Source organism: Triticum aestivum, chromosome 7B (genome assembly GCF_018294505.1).
Source record: "Triticum aestivum cultivar Chinese Spring chromosome 7B, IWGSC CS RefSeq v2.1, whole genome shotgun sequence".
NCBI classification, from domain to species: Eukaryota; Viridiplantae; Streptophyta; class Magnoliopsida; order Poales; family Poaceae; genus Triticum; species Triticum aestivum.
This window is the reverse complement of record NC_057813.1, coordinates 63,629,952-63,649,450: the sequence shown is the minus strand read 5'-3', so window position 1 is coordinate 63,649,450 and position 19,499 is coordinate 63,629,952. Positions and strand designations below refer to the sequence as shown.

General features: G+C 44.7%; 1 pseudogene; it reads left to right on the top strand.

The window, feature by feature from the left end:
• The first annotated feature begins 458 nt into the window (after nucleotides 1-458).
• On the top strand, nucleotides 459-9,952 carry LOC123157658 (glutamate receptor 2.8-like; annotated as a pseudogene).
• Nucleotides 9,953-19,499: the final 9,547 nt, after the last annotated feature.

Genomic DNA, 19,499 nt, shown 5'->3' with positions numbered 1-19,499 from the left:
AAGATGCATAGGTGGATGGTGCAGATTGGGTGGACAAGGCGCTCATGGTGGATCCAATCAAGGCGGTATTGGTGGCGGCGATGGTGGAGGCAGCAGTGCTGGCATTGGTGCCTGACATGTTTTCTCTCGATGTCTCTCTCTGGATAGGTTTCAGGTTTCTCTCTCGATCAACTAGATCGATCTCTCAGGGAAAACTAGACGTACGAGAGGAAGGGCTCTGATGACCATATAAGATTTGATGGGAAGCGTTAAACCCTTTGCTCGGGCTGCATGTATATTTATAGAAGAGTTGCCGTGGCTTACAATGTTTTGAAATATCGCTAGGACTTCCAGATTACAACGAGAGATAGACTTGGAGAAGAAGAACAGAAGAAAAGATAGAAACAGAACAAGTTTAAACATATCTGACTACCTCTACGTATCCTGTTCTAACAAGGAAGAGCCTCGCTTGCATTTCCATGGCCCTGGAAGACTTCTACCTGAAGAACCCGAGCTATACCACGCGGGTGGAGCTCCACCGGAAGGGTTCTCGCGGGGAGCTCGCCACGGCAGTGTACGCTGGTGAGTCTGGTATCTAGCTTGGTTAATTATCATCTGATTACTCTACACAATGAAATTTGTTGCTCCTAGAAATAAATTATTTGATAATAGAAAGCCTAGCTATGGACTGGTTTGGAGATTTTTTTTTAAGAAAAGGTATATCATGATCTACCTTATGCACTCAAAACGGGCCAGAGCCCGAATGACTATTGTCAATTACATGAAGGTGATGGCGTGATGCTAACGTTGCATGGATCATGCCGTAGAGCCATGGATATGCCTTTTTATTGAATGTGATCGATTGGATGGTTTCTAATTTGTGATGTGTCCTTGTTTCTTAGTGGAGGAGCTCATGAACAAGGCTGCACAGGTGCAAGCCATCATCTCGCCTCATACGACCTCACCTGAAGTCGAGCTATTCACCAGCATGACGAAACGAACGGACATACCGATCCTTTCGTTGTCCACCACCGCACCGGCATCGGGTTCATCCCTAGCACGTTCCGTCGTGCGCACTGCTGCCAACAGCACATCCGAAGCCACGCCTATCGCCGCCATCATCGAGGCATTCGCGTGGCGCTGCACGAGGACTCGCTCTACGGCATCAGTATCCTCCCGGCGCTGATCCACGCGATCCAGCTGGGGCGTGGTGGGCACGCCGCTCGCGACGTGACGGACTGCGTAGCGGTGCCGGCTGACGCGACATACAGACACCTCGACGAGGCGCTCCTCGCTCTGAGGAACATGCCGGCCCGGGTGTACGTCGTGCACATGTCTCCCGCTCTGGCAGGGCGCCTCTTCCGCCGAGCCATGGTCGCAGGTATGATGTCGGAGGGGTACGTCTGGATTGCCACCGCCACTGTTGGCAACCCGGCGGACAGCCTCAACCGCGGCAACGTGGATTGCATGCAGGGGGTTGTCATCGCGCGGCCTTACGTGCAGGCAACGGACCAAGTCAGGAGCTTCTACAGGCGGCTCAAGGTGAGGTTTCGGCAGCAGAGCCTGGCTTCCGACGACGACGACACCGTGCACGGCGACCAGAGTGCGCCGGTATGGCTGCTCTGGTTGTATGACACGGCATGGGCGGCCGCCGCAGCAGCTGAGGTCTCCTTCCGAACGGCACGACCAATCACGTTCCTCGACGCTCTGCTCGTCGCAAAGTTTGACGGCCTGGCGGGCAGGTTCAGGCTAGTCGACGGACAGCTGCAGGTCTCAGCATACGAGATCGTGAATATCATCGGGAATGGAGAAAGGACGGTTGGCTTCTGGACCCCGGAGTTGGGGATCTCCACCAGCTTGAACCCCAGGTTTGGCAACAAGCTGAAGCAAGTCCTCTGGCCCGGCGAAACGGCGGCCGTTCCGATCGGATGGAGCGAGTCGCCGGGCGGACGACCGCTCCGCGTCGCTGTCCCGGTGAAGCGCGGATTCAGCCAATTCGTGGAGATTCCGGCAACCCGAGCCCCGCCACCGAGAGGGTGAAAGGCTACTGCATCGACGTGTTCTACGGGGTCATGGCAAAACTGAACTATCCAGTTGCGTACACTTACGTGCCAATTAACGATAGCACGGAGTCATACGAAGCTCTTGTGAACCTGGTGCGCGACAAGGTCAAATGGCATAACTGTTCTCTTTTCTTTTCATTCACATCGGTGAGAATAATAAGTTAAAATTTTGAGGTTGTGGTTTGCAGAAGGCCGACGCGGTAGTCGGGGACGTGACGATCACATCGAGCAGAATGAAGCAGGTTTCTTTCACGATGCCATTCGCCGACACAGGCTGGTCAATGATCGTGGCAGAGCAAGACAACCTCAACAGCAACAGCATGTGGATCTTCGTTAAGCCGCTCACACCGGAGCTCTGGTTCACTAGCCTCGCTTTCTTCATCTCCACCGGCTTCGTCGTGTGGGCCATCGAGCACAGGATCAACCCCCGATTCCGTGGCACGCGCTCCAACCAATTGGGCGTTGTCTTCTACTTCCTCCATTCAGAATTATTTGTCGCAGAAATGGATGTATCACGTATTTTGTTGGGGCTGAACAACAACAATGCGCTGCACAAATTCATCGGCACGGCAAATATGCACACTACACAGCCCCCTTTCCTTGTGATGAATTTTGAGGACAACTTCAACCAACAAGTAAGCAGCGGAATAACACAAACAACATGCACAAGTGACAGGATTTAACGTGGAAAAACCTCCTCAACTTGAGGAATAAAAAAACCACGGCTGTGGACCGACCGGTCCACACAACTTCACTATGAGAATGATGAGTACAAAGTCTTCTCTAGAACCTCTAGAGAGATTTACAACACACTCTCCACATTGCCAACCGGCAACAGCAACAACAGTCACAAGAGGCAAGATTTCAGCAAAGCAGAGTTTACACAGATTCTGTACCTTTCAGTGTTTTGCAAACTGCTCTTAAACGCTGAACCAAACAGCATCAAATTTGGCAGACAAGTAGACACACGAGTTCTTGAGATCCCCTCCAAATTTCAGCTCAATCGGACATCGTTTGCCTACCCAAACTGTTCGTCTCCCAAAACTACTCTGTTCTGAAACTGCAGCAGTCAGAGCTGACAAAACCACTCTCAAATCTGATGCTCCACTGACCCAATCCTCAAACCAGCTAACCAAATCGAAGTACTCAAAGTAAGGAACGAGCTCACCAAGTTTGGGGTCGATCCAAGCATGTTTGATCCTCCATCGCCAGCTTGAACACTGTCTAGTCAGATGCAGTAAATCTGGACAGAACCTCTGCTTCTTCTTCTTCCTCTCTCTCAGGTTGTGTTTTCTCTTGTGTGCTCTCTCTCTCACTCTCACGAATGGCAGCCACCACCAGCAAGCGATGGAGTGGCTAGGGTTTTCTTCTTGCTTCACTTCCCCAGGAAACACTCACAACCGTTGGATGTAGAACAGATCAACGGTTCATATGTGTTGGACTTGTGTGGGCTGATGTTGGGCTGCCAACACACCTCCATGTGGAGGGACTTAGCCCAACAAACTACCCCTCCCGACATCATGGAGGGTCTTACTGCCTTCCGGCAGCCATGCCAGCGAGCTGGCGGCATACTTCGAGCTTCTTCCTCGTCACCACTTTAGTCAACATATCAGCCCCATTGTCATCGGTGTGAATCTTCTCAAGTTGCATTTTCTTGGAATACAGCACATCTCGAATCCAATGATAACGGACTTCTATATGCTTAGACCTTGAATGAAAACTTGCATTCTTACTCAAGTGGATAGCACTTTGGTTGTCACAAAACAACACATACTTGTCTTGCTTAAAACCAAGCTCACAAGCCAACCGTTTCAGCCACAATAGCTCTTTGCTAGCCTCTGTTACAGCAATGAATTCAGCTTCAGTTGTATTCAATGCCACACACTTCTGCAGCCTGCTTTGCCATGACACTGCTCCCCCTGCATAGAGAACCAAGTAACCTGAGGTAGACTTCCTTCGGTCAACATCTCCAGCCATGTCAGAATCTGAAAAAGCAATCAGCTTTGCCTCACCATCACCGAAGCAAAGTTTCAGATTTGTGCTGCCCCGAAGATATCTCAAAATCCACTTCACGGCTTCCCAATGTGGTCTTTCTGGATTGGACATAAATCTGCTCACAGTACTAACCGCATGAGCAATGTCAGGTCTTGTACACACCATAGCATACATCAAACTCCCAACTGCTGAAGCATAAGAAACATGATGCATTTCCTTTTTCTGCTCGTCAGTGGTAGGACATTGCTTTCTGCTCAACTTGAAATGGGCTGCTAGTGGACAACTTACAACTTTAGCATTTTCCATCCTGAACTTCTGAAGTACCTTCTCAATATACTTCTCTTGAGACAAGTACAACTTGTTGCAATTTCTGTCTCGCTTAATTCTCATTCCGAGAATGTTCTTTGCTGGACCTAAGTCTTTCATAGCAAAACATTTGCTCAACTCCTTCTTCAACTTAGCAATCCTAGAGACATTCTTGCCAACAATCAGGATATCATCAACATAGAGCAATAATATGATGAAATCATCACCTGAGAACCTCTGAATAAACACACAATGGTCTGAGCTACATTTCTTGTAGCCTTGCTCCCCCATGACAGTTTCAAACTTCATGTACCATTGTCTTGGTGCTTGTTTCAGGCCATAGAGACTTTTCTTCAGCTTGCACACATAGTCTTCTTTGCCTTTCACAAGAAACCCCTCAGGTTACTCCATGTATATTTCTTCCTCCAACTCACCATGAAGGAATGCAATCTTCACATCCATTTGCTCAACCTCCAAGTTGAGACTTGCTACCATGCCAAGGATTACTCTTATGGATGTCATCTTCACAACCGGAGAAAAGATTTCATCATAGTCAATGCCTTTCCTCTGGCCGAATCCTTTTACAACTAGCCTGGCCTTGTACCTTGGATGTGATGTGTGTTGTTCTTGCTTGATTCTGTAGACCCACTTGTTCTTCAAAATTTTCTTGCCCTTGGGCAACTTCACCAACTCATAAGTATGATTTTTATGCAAGGAATCCATCTCTTCTTGCATAGCATTTTTCCACTCCTTCTTGTGCTCATCTTCCATTGCATCTGCAAAGCATTCAGGTTCTGAACCATCAGATAATAACACCACGTATTGATCTAAGGGATACCTGCTGGAAGGAATTCGACCCCTGTTGGATCTTCTGAGTGGAGCAGCTGGTGGACTTTCTGGTGCTGGTGCTTCCTGCTGATCCGGATCATCAACTTCAGCATCATACTCTTGTTGCTGCTGCTGGGGAGCATCTTCTTCACCTGCACCACCATGTACATCATCTTGTACATCTTCTGCATCTGCTTCAATTTGCACAGGAGCTGGAGTTGCAGGAACTGGGTCAGAATCAATCATGTCTTGCTGCTGTTGAGGAGGAACCTGCCCCTTTGTCTTCATAATATCTTCAATTATTTGGTCTTCAACAAACACAACATCACGACTTCTCACAACTTTCCTTGCTATAGGGTCAAACATCTTGTAGCCAAACTCATCACCACCATAACCAAGAAAGATACATTGTCGTGTCTTCGAATCAAGCTTTGACCTTTCATCTTGAGGAATATGAACAAAGGCCTTGCACCCAAAAACCTTCAGGTGGTCATATGAGACGTCCTTGTCACACCAAACCCTGTTAGGAACATCTCCCTGCAAAGGATAACTTGGTGAGAGATTAATAAGATAAACTGCAATCATCAAAGCCTCACCCCAAAAGTGTTTACGTAGCTTTGCACTTGACAACAAGCATCTAACTCTCTCCACAATTGTCATGTTCATCCTCTCAGCAAGACCATTCAGCTGTGGTGTCTTCGAGGGAGTAAATTGATGCCTAATACCTTGCTGCTTGCAATATGCATCAAATGGCCCAATGTACTCTCCTCCACTATCAGTGTGAATGCACTTGATCTTCTTCTCAGTTTCTCTCTCAACCGAGGCTTGGAATTGCTTGAATACACCTAGTACTTGATCTTTGGTCCTCAAAGTGAAGGCCCAAACTTTCTTGGAAAAGTCATCAATAAAAGTCACAAAGTACTTAGCACCACCAAGAGATCTTACCGACATTTTGCAAACATCGGAATGTATCAAGTCCAGCTTCTCGGGCTTCTTGTGGGGAGGTAGAGTCTTGAAGGCAACTCGGTGTTGCTTCCCTGCTAGACAATCTGAACATTTCTTGATGTGAACTCCTTTCACACCCTTCAACAATTTTTTCTTCACTAGCACTGTCATTCCCTTCTCACTCATGTGCCCAAGTCTCTTGTGCCATAAAGCACAATGATCATCCTTCTCTAGTGCATTGACAGAAGCACTAAAGAGCTTAGCATGAACATGATACAAAACTGAGACCATTTTACCTCTTGCAACAATCATGTTGCCTTTGGTGAGCTTGTACTGCCCTTTTCCAAAACTGCTCAAGTAATCATCTCCATCAAGCAAACCAACCGAGATAATATTGAGACGAAGTGCCTCAACATGCCTCACAGATTTGAGGACTAACCTTGTACCATTTGCGGTCTCCAAATGCACATCTCCTTTTCCAATGATGGTTGCCCTATCATTGTTCCCCGTCTTCACAACACCAAAATCACCTGATATATAATTAGTGAAGAGCTCTCTGCGAGATGTAGCATGAATGGTAGCACCACTGTCCGGTATCCAAATCATCTCGTCACCATCCACAAGGTTGACGGTTTCATCAGAAACAACAGTGATCCTCTCCTCAACAGTGGAACCAAATCTGCCCTCATTTTCTTCATGCATAACAAGCATGATGTCCTCTTCTACTGCAGTAACTCGGTTGCCCTCTGTGTCACTATCACTGTCAACTTGCTTCTGATCTTGTTTCTTCTTTTTCTTTTTGTCTTTCTTCCACTTGTCACATTGCCACTTAATGTGGCCCTTCTGATGGCAGTGATGGCACTCATAATCAGCATACTTACTTTTTGATTTGCTTCTACCTCTTTCTGCCCCTTTACCTGGACCTCTGCTCTTGCTTCTCCCCCTGGACTGAGTGACTAGCACCTCTGAATGTGAGGAAGAAGTGGCTTCAGCCACCTTTCTGGACTCTTCATTTAGTACCTTGGTTTTCACAAGATTCCAAGTGACAACTCCATTAGGTGCTGAATTGCAAACCGTGACCTTAAAGGTCTCCCAGTTGTCCGATAATGAGCCTAGCAGCAGCAAAGCTCTCACTTCATCTTCAAATGTTATTCCCATTGAAGAAAGCTGATTTATAATTCCTTGGAATGTATTCACATGATCTGCAATTAGAGTGCCCTTTTTGTACCTCAAGCACATCAATTGTTTGATCAAGAACATCTTGTTTGTATCTTCTTTTTGGGCAAACAACTCTTCCAATTTCTGCCATAAGGTGCGTGCATGTGTCTCATCAATGATATGGTTCAAAACATTGTCATCGACCCATTGCCGAATAAACCCACAAGCTTGGCAATGATGTACCTTCCATTGACCTTCCTCAATGCCCTCCGGCATCTCAGTGGAGAACACTGGCTTCCAGTATTCTTTCACATACAACAAGTCCTCCATCTTGCCCTTCCATGCTTGATAATTTGTACCATTCAAAGATATCATCCTGCTGGTATTCACTTTCATCTTTCACCACAAGAAACTCAGCAATTTGCACAAGTAAACCAAGGCTCTGATACCACTTTGTTGGGGCTGGACAATAACAATGCGCTGCACAAATTCACCGACATGGCAAATATGCACACTACACAGCCCCCTCTCCTTGTGATGAACTTTGAGGACAGCTTCAACCAACAAGTAAGCAGCGGAATAACACAAACAACATGCACAAGTGACACAGGATTTAACATGGAAAAACCTCCTCAACTTGAGGAGTAAAAAAACCACGGCTGTGGACCAACCGGTCCACACAACTTCACTATGAAAATGATGAGTACAAAGTCTTCTCTAGAACCTCTAGAGAGATTTACAACACACTCTCCACATTGCCAACCGGCAACAGCAACAACAACCACAAGAGGCAAGATTTTAGCAAAGCAGAGTTTACACAGCTTCTGTACCCTTCATTGTTTTGCAAACTGCTCTTAAACCGCTGAACCAAACAGCACCAAATTTGGCAGACAAGAAGCATAGGTTCTGTCCAGATTTACTGCATCTGACTTAGCCCAACATATTTTAGTTCTAGATACATCCATTTCCGAGACAAGTAATTCCGAACGGAGGGAGTACTTTGCATTGTCAACCATGGTCTTCTCCCACAGTAAGCGTTCTTCTCCCCATCATATTCCTATGATGTACCTGCACGCAAATGTACACATGCATCTTATCCAACCTGCAGTTCTGAACTTACCAGTTGACACACTTGTTTGATTGTAGAGGAGAGGCTGAAGAGCAACCTGTCGAAGCTCGTGGTGATCATGTGGGTGTTTGCGGTGCTCATCCTCACTACAAGCTACATGGCGAACCTCACGACGATTCTCACGGTCCGGCAACTCCAACCAGCCATAAACGACTTGAGGGAGAGCGACTACGTTGGGTTTCAAGAGGGATCCTTCATCGAGGACTTCCTCAAGAGATGGGCTCCGACGATGCAAGGTTTAGGAGGTACACCACCATGGATCAATACACCGATGCCCTCAAGAAGGGATCTGACAATGGAGGCGTCAGGGCGATCTTCGACGAGGTGCCCTCAGGGGCGGAGCTACAGGGTGGCCAGGGTGGGCCGCGGCCCACCCTGGGATTTTTTATCAGCTTATAGACCTATGGATCTTTTACTGGGCCAGAGAAAAAATGGCCCAATAACACTTACCTGTTGGCCCTCATCCAGATCGAGCCAAGGACTACATCAAGCAGAACCAGGCAACCAGCCGCCTCCTGCCCTCGTCCCGACGCCGGACGCCCTCGCCATCGCCAGCTCGCCGCCCTCACTGGTCGCTGGCCGGAGCCCAACCATTGAGGATGATCCCTGCTTCCTTTCCCTCCCCACCCGCGAGTTGTGTGCGCGGGCGCCCTGCCCTGCACGATTGCGGCGCTGCTCCCCTATCTCCGCCCGCTTGACGCCCCTGCAAAGCCGGGGGCGGCCGCCTAGTGCCCCGATGCCCAAGTCCGGCGGCAGCAACGTAGTCTTTTTTGAACTTCCCAATTTCTGATTTAAGGTATGAACTACCCAATTTCTGATTTAGGTTTTTATGTGCTATGCTACCAGTAGATGAACCAAACACATGCATAATTTTGCTCATCATTTTTGCCCCAAATAGCTTTAATTGAAAATTTTAGTGTGTTTCCAAGACAATATTGATCTATTTCTATGTGATATTGGAAATTACTTAGAACAAAAAAAATTCTAAGATCCATATGGTCTTAGAACACAATAAAATTTTGCACGTCTTAGAATTTTTAGTGTGTTTCTAAGACCATATTGATCTATTTCTAAGACAAAATAGCTTTAATTGAAATGGTACACATGTCATATTTCTTATCAAATTTTTTTGGGGGGTTGGGGGGCGGACCACCCTGTTCTCAATTGCTAGCTCCGCCACTGGGTGCCCTACCTACGGCTCTTCCTGTCGCGCTACTGCGAAGGCTACTCCATGGTCGGTCCGACCTACAAGAGCGGCGGGTTTGGATTTGTACGTGCATGCGTTTATGTATCAGCAATTTAGCATTCGTTTGCATTCATGCAGATGGCATGCTACCGGTAGAACACGTGTGAATTAACAAGGATGAGTTTGTCCTGATATGTTCAGGTGTTCCCGATGGGATCCCCTCTGGCGGTGGACGTGTCGCGCGCCATATTGGAGCTGGCGGAGGAGGACAATCTCTCGCGCATCGAGAACAAGTGGTTCAGTCACCCCGGGGCCTGCATGGGCAGGCGCAACGACGGCGCTGACGCTAGGCTTGGCCTGTGAAGATTCCGCGGGCTGTTCCTCATCAACGCCGTTGTCTCGTGCCTAATGCTCCTGGTCCACCTCGCCAGGTTCGTCTCCCGGGAGGGAAGGCGCGGCGAGCAAAGAGCCGACACGGCCCACGGCGGGAGCGCTGCCTTGGCTGCGGGCGTGGCTCCGGCGCTTCGACGCCTTCGAAGGCCCGCGAGATGAGCCCCTGAGCAACGGCCAGGGAACGGTGGAGGTGAATCGCCTGCAGGGTGTGGCCGCCGAAGCTGCAGATCGGCAAGCAGGAGCTGCAGGGGACTCTGACTCTACTCCGGTGGGAGACACTGATTCCGGCAGAAATGCAGCTTCTGCCCCTGTTTCGGAGGAAAGCTCAGGGCCCGTCGGGGGCAGCTCGACAGGGCAGTCCCCCCACGAATCTGCTCAGCCAGCTTTGGCGCCCATGTAAGTGCAGCAGCATATTAGATCGTGTGGATCGTAGGTATCAAATGTTGGCAAAAGGGATTGACGACATGTAGATTGCGATTATATCTTAGGTTTGGTATAAGAATTTTAAAACACCTGTTTCTAGTGTCCAGTCTATCGGCAAGGAGGCAAACTAGTCAAATCTTATAAAGTTCATTTGCATGTCTAATGCGATCCGGACGAGCTCCTAAATAAGGGCTACACCAACAGCATTCCTCATCGTGTTTGCTTACTTGTTCGTTGTTCGTGCATGTCTGCCATCGGGTGCCCAACGATGTTCCCTAATTTTCTTCTACTTGTCCGTCCGCCTCCTTCTTCCGTAACACAAATTTCATCAAATTGCAACAATCAATGACAAGTTTTTTTTTAACGGAGAATGAACAGTTCTTCAATGATCCGCATAGCGTTTCCAAACAACAGGGTCGGTTGCATCAATGTGTATATGTGGTAGGCATAAGTAATTCTGGAGAGAAATGTCGCTAGAGGCGTATACACAAGTACACCTTATGTTAACTAGTAAGCTTGCACATGCAATGCACGTTTGAACTCCATCACATAATTATTAAAACAGTTGTATGGTTTTATATAGATTTTCATCTGCAAATTTTTCACTAAAAATAATGTTTGTTTGGATGGAAAAAAAATCAAATCACATGGACAAATGAAGAAGGTGTAAATAATATTAAAGATCAATGGAAATCTCTACTGAACATTGGTAGTCTCATATGCTTCCCATTGAACATCATACATTCTGTGAATTACCACTGCCCTAGGCAATCCACAATCGAGCTGTCTTGATTGTGAAGATCTGATATTGCTCAGTTCATTCTAATATACATCTGCAAAATCGCAAAGTAAAAGCGAAGAGAAAGACTATACCGAATCTGGCGACCCTAATCAGATAGAGACATGAGAGAACAATTAAAAAAGACAATGGAAGTTTTTAATGAATAAAATCTTATGCTTACATATCAATCCATGAGAGATAACTATATTTTTGCAAATTTTCATTACAACATTGTCGAATGTGTGATCAACAAAGACAAACTACAGTAGGCTTGTATCATGCATTATGATTTAATAGAGGCAGTCAACAGAGCCGAACTAATGGAGATAATTCATCTAGGTAGCTATAGGATGCATTATGATTTAATTCTCCCCCAAACATGCTTCCTATTAACTCCAAATCTGATATTGAAATGACACATTATTTGTCCTATCAGAATTTTTTTTAGACAGAGGACCATCACATTCTGAAACTGTATACTCATGCTCAACTTTTTCCAGCACAAAGACTAAGTTGTATGTGTTGAAAAGTATCAATAGGATCAAGCATGTACTTGTACTAACCTTGACAACATCAATGGCCTTGTCATTCCTTCAGAACAACCATAATGAAACTATTCTTGTCTTATCTTTCAAATTGAAAGAGATAATATACATGAATAAAGCTTATTTCTGAAGATACATTGTTGCTAACACCCAGAGAGGTTATGGTCCAGATTGAATCGAGCTGCACTGGGTCGGTGGCTGGACAATGGTGGAGTTTCGGTTGCAGTGATGTGGCCATCGTGGTAGAGGCGAACCTCTGTGCTAAAATGCATTATAATGTCAGGTTAGAATCAAGGATTCTAGCAGATAAAGAAGGGATGGAGAGGGAGCGAGATGTCAGGTCAATATCTTCTAGGTACCGATGGATGGAGCTGCCCGTTCCGAGGAGATAGGGTGGAGGGGGGCGGAGCTGGCAGCAAGGAGCACACGTGTGGCCTCGTTCACCGACTCTACACAGGAATGGTTACTTAGCAAGGTTCACAAAGAAAGAATATAGAGCAAGAACAAAATCTGCTACTTACATAATGTAACACGAATCCTCTTTTATATGGATATATATAGTAGCGACCTGCCACATGTTAATATTTTGATAGAGGCTCCAACTTTATCAGTGGTATTCTCCTCGAAAATAACCTGCAAGTCAAACAACTGTTTATGCAAGTAGCATATACTCCCTATATCTCATAATATAAGAGCGCTTTACTACATTAGTGTCAAAAACGCTCTTATATTATGGGACAGAGGGAGTAGTTCCTTTCTTTCCAGAAGCTGGAATCACAATGTGCATCAGTTGGTACAATTCTCAACGATTACCTTGACAGTGTTCATAAATGTCTGTATTGATGTTTTCATGACCGTTAGATATAAGTTAATTCAGATAAGCAGTACCACCAACCTTTACCAAAATTCAGAGAAACATGTACAGAATATTCACAAAATCATTTGTATAGTTGACTCATTGTATCTTTTCTCTCGGGTATAACATCTTCCATGACCAAGCTTTTAGCAATGCAAATAACAGAGCAATGCCACCATGCAAGAGAAAGACACCTGAATGTTCAAATAAAATGAGGATTGCTCCTGTTGATGCATGATCACAATTACATTTGCATTGACATTAAAGTTGAGGAACAAATGCTATATCGTTGATCCAAGAGATGTTAGCTAAAAGTAAATATTTCACAGTATTACACCTAAAGTTTAATGTGCAGATGCAAGAATCTCTATCTAATATTACCCTCCCCACATTAATGTGACATGGTTGCCTTTTCCCATCTTTGTATATATTTTTTCATACAATCTAGCTTGCAAAACAGGTGCAAGGAACAGACTGTTTCTGTGCAATAATATTAGAAAACCTTAACCATGGCGGACATATATAAATATGTGATGAGCATTAAAATGGGAAGACAAAAAAAGGTAGTAAATTTCATGGACAAACCTTTCTTCCGGTCAGTGTTGAGACATGGTCCAGTTTTGCAAATTCTCCCAATAGAAAGTGAAAGTGAAGCAGACTACAATATATAGGGTCCACAGATTATGGCTTCTACTCCGATTGAAATATTAATTCAATTTTCCTTCATGTACATATATTACGCCGTATATATCAATGCCTAAAGGAACCACTTCACCTTAGTGAAGCTTCAATTCTAAAATGTGAAGTTCTCGACGTCCTACAAAAACAAATCTTATCAAACAAATCAAATAAGCTCAATGGGCTAAGAACAGAAGTCCTACAAATCAAAGATGCCAACCCTTAAAAACTCAATTGTACCAAACATCCGAAGAATTTGCTAGCTTAGTAGTCAAGACCAAGCTATCAACATTTAACTGCAGTTGGCAAACAATATAGACTATCTATCTAGTTCACTAAAATGACCATGCATCCAGCGTTGTCAGTTATGATTAATGACCATTTACATCAAAATTTCATAATTCTCTGCCACGCATATACACAATTAGAAGGATGAAAAAACTCAAAACAGATTATGAAGCATCTCTTGCATCAAATTGCAAGTAATTAAGCACTCTGGATGGACCCGGACGGCGGCGAGATCATTGCTCTGTTCATCTATGAACCAGACCTACGTACCTCAAGGGTCTCTCTTACTCTGTCCATCTCAGAGCGGCTTTAGGCGGGCACTAACATTGATTATGTAATTTCCTCAAGATAAAAGAACATTATTCTGGAATTTAATATGTCATAACTTCTTTTGAGCTGTTAGAGCACCCGGGAGAAAAAGCTTTCAAAATGGTGGGCATTCAATTGTAGTTCTTTTTCATGCAGATAGGCCTTCCAACTTTCCAAGAATCTTACTCTGGATTAATTACATAACATACAGAAGCAGAGTCATGTTGCTGGTCTATTGAGCATAAAATTAAACTTTGTATAAAAGCAGGGCAGTTAAGCCTATTATTCTCTACAAGATTACCTTCGTAGAACTATTACACACGATCGAATTTTACACAGTAGAACAATGTCTAATTTCAAGCATATTGAAGTACAATTATAGGTTTTCTTTTAGTGAATATAGTGACACCATTGTTTGGTTTCAAGCTTGGGAGTTACAGTGCATATAATCTCTCACCTGAGAAGCCATCACCGAGAGGCCTACCCATTCACGGCTCAAATTTTGACAGATTCATGAATTGCTTAAATTTGTCAAATTTCCCAGTTAGGTCACCTGGGAGGCTGGGAATCCTGAAGGTTAAAAATTATTAAACCATCACAAGTCAAATAGCAGATAAATGGGAAATAAGAAAATATAGAAGTACATCAGCAGTGATTGCAGCTTCTAGTATATCAAGAAAAATACGATGATCATCAGGTCACAATACATCTAAGGTCATACAGTTTGAAGAATCTAACTGGGACTTGGAAGAATTTAGCAAACCATTAGTATGAGCCAACAATTCTGTTTCAAAACATAATTGCTGAGATATATGATACTGAAAATTCCTTTCTTCAAATATCTTTCATATTTAAACTCGAAATTTCTAGAAAATGAGAGCTTTGGCCTTCTTATGATAACATGAAAGTAGTAACTAGCAGCCATACTGCAACCCCATATTTTAGACGCTTTCAATGAATTCATAAGACATGCAAGGACCGCTCACAGTTTCGGCGGCAATGTGAGCAAAGCAAGTCAGCAAGCATATAATGATTTCCAGGCTGAGAAGAGTGTAGATAGACCTGCAATATTCTTATATACGACCCTTGACAACTTATCCGCTTCTCAAACAAACCATATACTAAAAGCTGGAATATAGATCATGAAAAAGTTGCGATAATTCTGAACTTTGCAGTTCAAAGAACACTATTAATAGAAAGTAAGTAGTATTGTTCTGTGAGTTTACTGAAACGGAAGCATGATTAGCATATCAAAATACCGTATTAGCTGACCATTGTATCTGGGAGAAGGACGGCGACGATGTCTCACGTGGTCATCCATGATTGCAGTGGATGTAAATTGCGTGGTGGTCGGTAATGAACTTGGGCGATATGGATGCACCCGATGGACGTTTTGAGCACAATACTTGATACAGTAGCCTTGATCTTTGTGACCTCTCTCCAAAGCTGCCTTTCTATCCTGAAATCTCCAAAAAAAATCAAAATCAAAATCCGAGACAGATGGTAGCCGGTGAGGGGAACTGACCACATGTTGCTGAAGTAAGCCTCTGCTAAGCCTCTGCTTTTCATGTTCCGAGAGGTCGAATCTCACGCTGGTTCTAGTTATACTTGCCAGCCTAAAACTATTTTGGTCACATATGGACATGAAGTCAAACTGATTGTCCGGGAGCTAAGTAGTTCAACACTTTTTCACTGCTAAATAGTTGAATAGCTAAGGGATATGTAAATCTTATACTGTTGTAAAAGTAGTTCAGTGATGGCCTTGTGTTCCTGTTTCTTTCTGAAATATCTATGCATGGCCAAGTCGCCAGAGCCAAAGGGAAAAACGAAAAGGAATCAAAACGTAGTCAGTTTGAGTGGTACCGACAATAGTCTGGCACATCAAATTCACTACTTTTTTGGCAAACTGATTCACTACATTGATATATCCACAAAATACAGAATTTGCAAATACAGATATACTACTAACTTCTACAATTCCATCACAACAAACTGTTGAACCAATATGCATACAATGTTCCTCATACCATGGAGGGGAGCACGCCTGGTCGCGGGCATCGTCAGACTTGAAGTCATAGGAGAGGAGGTCGGAGCAGCGCTCCCTGCCATGGTTGTGGTGGTTGTGGAGGAACGGCTCCGGCGGCCCGCGACTCCCGTGGCGAAGGGGGGCGCAGCGGGCGGCTCCGGCAAGCTGAGCGGTGGGGGTGAAGGGCGGCTCCCGCGGCGAAGGGGGCGGCTCCCGCGGGGGCGGGGCGAAGGGAGGCTCCAGCGGTGGCTGACAGCAAAGGGAGGAATGGCGGGGCGGCGAAGGGCGGCTCCGGCGGCCGCTGACGGCCGCGGGAAGAATGGCGAGGTGGCGAACTCCGCGCGGGAGAACTGCCCAGGCGGCAGGAGGAGGAGGAGGGGCGAGAGTCGTGCGTGTGTGCATTGTTGGTAGATTTCTTTTTTAACAGCGGGGCAGGTTAGCGATCGGCTTAATGCGTAGATTAATTAAAGCAATGGCATGGTGGGTAATTAAAGCGTAAAACGCGTTTAGTATGCTGAAGGGATGTAGACCATCAAATTGCAGGTTTTGATGGATAGGATGATCTGATTCTCCGCCCTCTCTTTCTTTTATAGTGGTAGTAGATGCGAAAACAAAATCTAACTAGTTGTATTTCTTTTTTAAGATGCAGGGCTCAAAGGTTTCACCTCCTTTTCAAAACAAGTACTTTCTAATGGAAAGAAGGGCCCCAAAGGACTATAGGTCATTTAAGTTCAATATATACCCAAGCCACTATTTCTTGGAGCGTTTTTGCTTCCACGTCTCGCCACTTGGGTGAAAGGGACTGGGGGCCTATGGAATATGGACACGTGCATTAGTTTGGGAGGCTGGGTTGTAGAAATAACGTTTGACTGTAGACTTTTGGTGTAAATTTTGTTAACTAATCTTTCTGTTTCTATGTACGCTTTTGGTGGACGTAGCGATTTAGCTTCTGATGTGGACTTTGCATGGCATCATATTTGATTTGACTACGTTCCTTTGGATGGACTTTGCATGTATCATATTTGATTGGGTTGCATGTCATCGTATTTGATTTGACTACGTTCCTTTGGATGGACTTTGCATGCGGCGATGGTCCGGTGTTTTATATGCATTTGCACCACCTTTTCGGTGGGCTGCCGCTGATGCATGGGTGTGTGAGCTTGTGTCGACCCATTGTCTCGCCGCTTTGTTCGTTCATTTTGGATTCTCAGTTGTTACCTTCTTTCCAGATGCATCCTTCGTCTATAAATAAGGGGGCCGCAAGAAGAAGCGAGCAGCGGCGGGAAGATGCCCTCGCGCGCCTCAGGTCTCTCCTTCCCTCCTTCTTCAGGGGACGACGCAACCGTAGCATCGAGTTCGCCTAGGCGAAGCGTCATGAGGGGGTCGTGGCGCCTCGCGAGGTCGCGCAGAGCGCGGTGCGGCAGGGCGCCTACGAGGTCGCTACCTGGGACACCTACCCGTCAGGCGGCTGCCTTCCCGTCATTGCCGTGCTCCATTGCCAGCTCCGCCACGAGCACGGCATCCTCCGCTGCCTTCACGCCAGCTCCGCCACTACCACTGCTGTCTCAGTTTTTCTCTCCCCACTCCATGCCAGCGCATCGCTCACGGCAGATTTCCTCCTATGACCTGTCAGTCCCAAGGTCAACATTATGCCTGAAATCTGAAGTTTACTTGCAAGTGTACAAAAGTTCAGAATGTTCAGAACCAAGCTAAACAGATAAGGGAAATATGGAACGACTAGGATGCAAGCTTAGTGCTACCCATCGATCTGATGGTCTACATTTCGGCGTACTCAGTGTTTAGATTAGTTCTAATTTTTCGCACCTAGAAGAGTGCTTAAATTATGTAAACAATGTTTGAATCACTGTAAACCAAACATGGGCGCTACTTCTCTAATATGAATGACAGCGTAGAGGGTGGCTGGAAGGCAAGCCATCAAGAAAACCAAATTTATCAGTCTCCTATATTTTTCTTTCCAGTCCTTTACTTTCTCCTGCAAACAACTCTGTTTTTCTCTTATCTCTGTACCACGGCAAGCCAGCCGCCTCTTGGATCCCATAGGCAATTCGCCATGTACTACTTCAACGACGAGCACGACTGCGCATCAGCGTCATCACGATTATACAACAACGACGGCGTCATCTATGCTGATCCATCGCTATAGCGGACGACGCAGCCACAGTATTACTACTACGACAGCGCCATACCAATTGCTATTCAAACACACTGCTACTGCTGGCAGCCATGTGAATGTACGAGTATGATGAGATCTTTTCTTTCTTGTCACGCCTCTGAATTTCATCCTTGATTAATTCTGTGTTACTGTTTGGTTTTATTTTTAACAGACGATCTAATAAACCATTGCATATTAGTTGCCTCTGAAGATACCAGCTATCTAATGATTTATCGATTATCATTGTCATGTTGTATGCTAGCTTTTGAGGTGCTGATTAACCATGGCAGTACGGTTACCTTGATTTATGCTTTTATCTGATGAGACGTTACAATCACTCTAAACCTTTTTTCCAAGACATTAAAATAGGTCTAAAGGGTGGAAAGTTTACAACAAAATACACTCTAAAATACGGAATAAAAGATTTCCTGCCTCTTTGGAATTACTACAACATAGATGGAAAAATTAATGATCAAATCAAATAATCACTTCCATAAAAAAGAAGATAAGTACTATAAGAACTATATATGTAGTGTTGTTGAGGTACAAGTTTCTTACATTTCACATGCATGAATGTTCACAATAATTGTGGTCGGTATCAGGCTTCTTTCTTTCTTCGTCAATGCTGTTAAAATGAGGAACTTCAATCCTGTCATGTTCCCCAACATACATTTTATCACTGATTATAACAAAACAACCTCAGGTATCACTTCTATTGAGTTCTTAAATATTGCAATTTTTTGTAGCATTGTTCTTGCATTTTTAGTATATTTATTTGAACCTAATTAAGATGCATGGGGAAAATAATTACTCCAATTGAATTGCAATTTTGGTGTTATCAAACCACGTGGCAAACATTGGAATATTTGCTAGGAAATAATTGGAATTGATGTTCTGCTCTCTCTCTCTCTCTCTCTCTCTCTCTCTCTCTCTCTCTCTTAGAAGTAAAAAAATAATCCTTTCCCGAGACTCTCTCTATGAAGTAAAAAACAATCCTTTCCAGAGACCGAAGCCCAACCAAGATAGCCAAGAACTGTAGGCATGTTTTGGCCACAATCATTTCCAGAACTATGTAATAGCCAAAAACTTCTGGCATTTTGGACCAATCAAGCCATTTTCTGTTTCTTGTACTTTAAACTATTCATCACGGGCACTAATCCTGCAGGAAGCTACACCAGGATGTTCTAATCTAACAATAATTATCTATGTTTCTTTTATCTTACCACAGTAGAGTCGTGCCAAGTTCCGCAAGGAAAGGTGATCCCTATCAGAGATGTATGAACATGTGTTTCCCTCTTTAGCAACATTCAACATGCGTGATGCCAATAAATTTGCTTATTTCTTACTTATTTTCCTACGTCCACAATTGTATGTACAATGATCTGTTATCTCAAATTGATAACTTTAGTTGTAAATAGTAAACACAATCCATATGAAC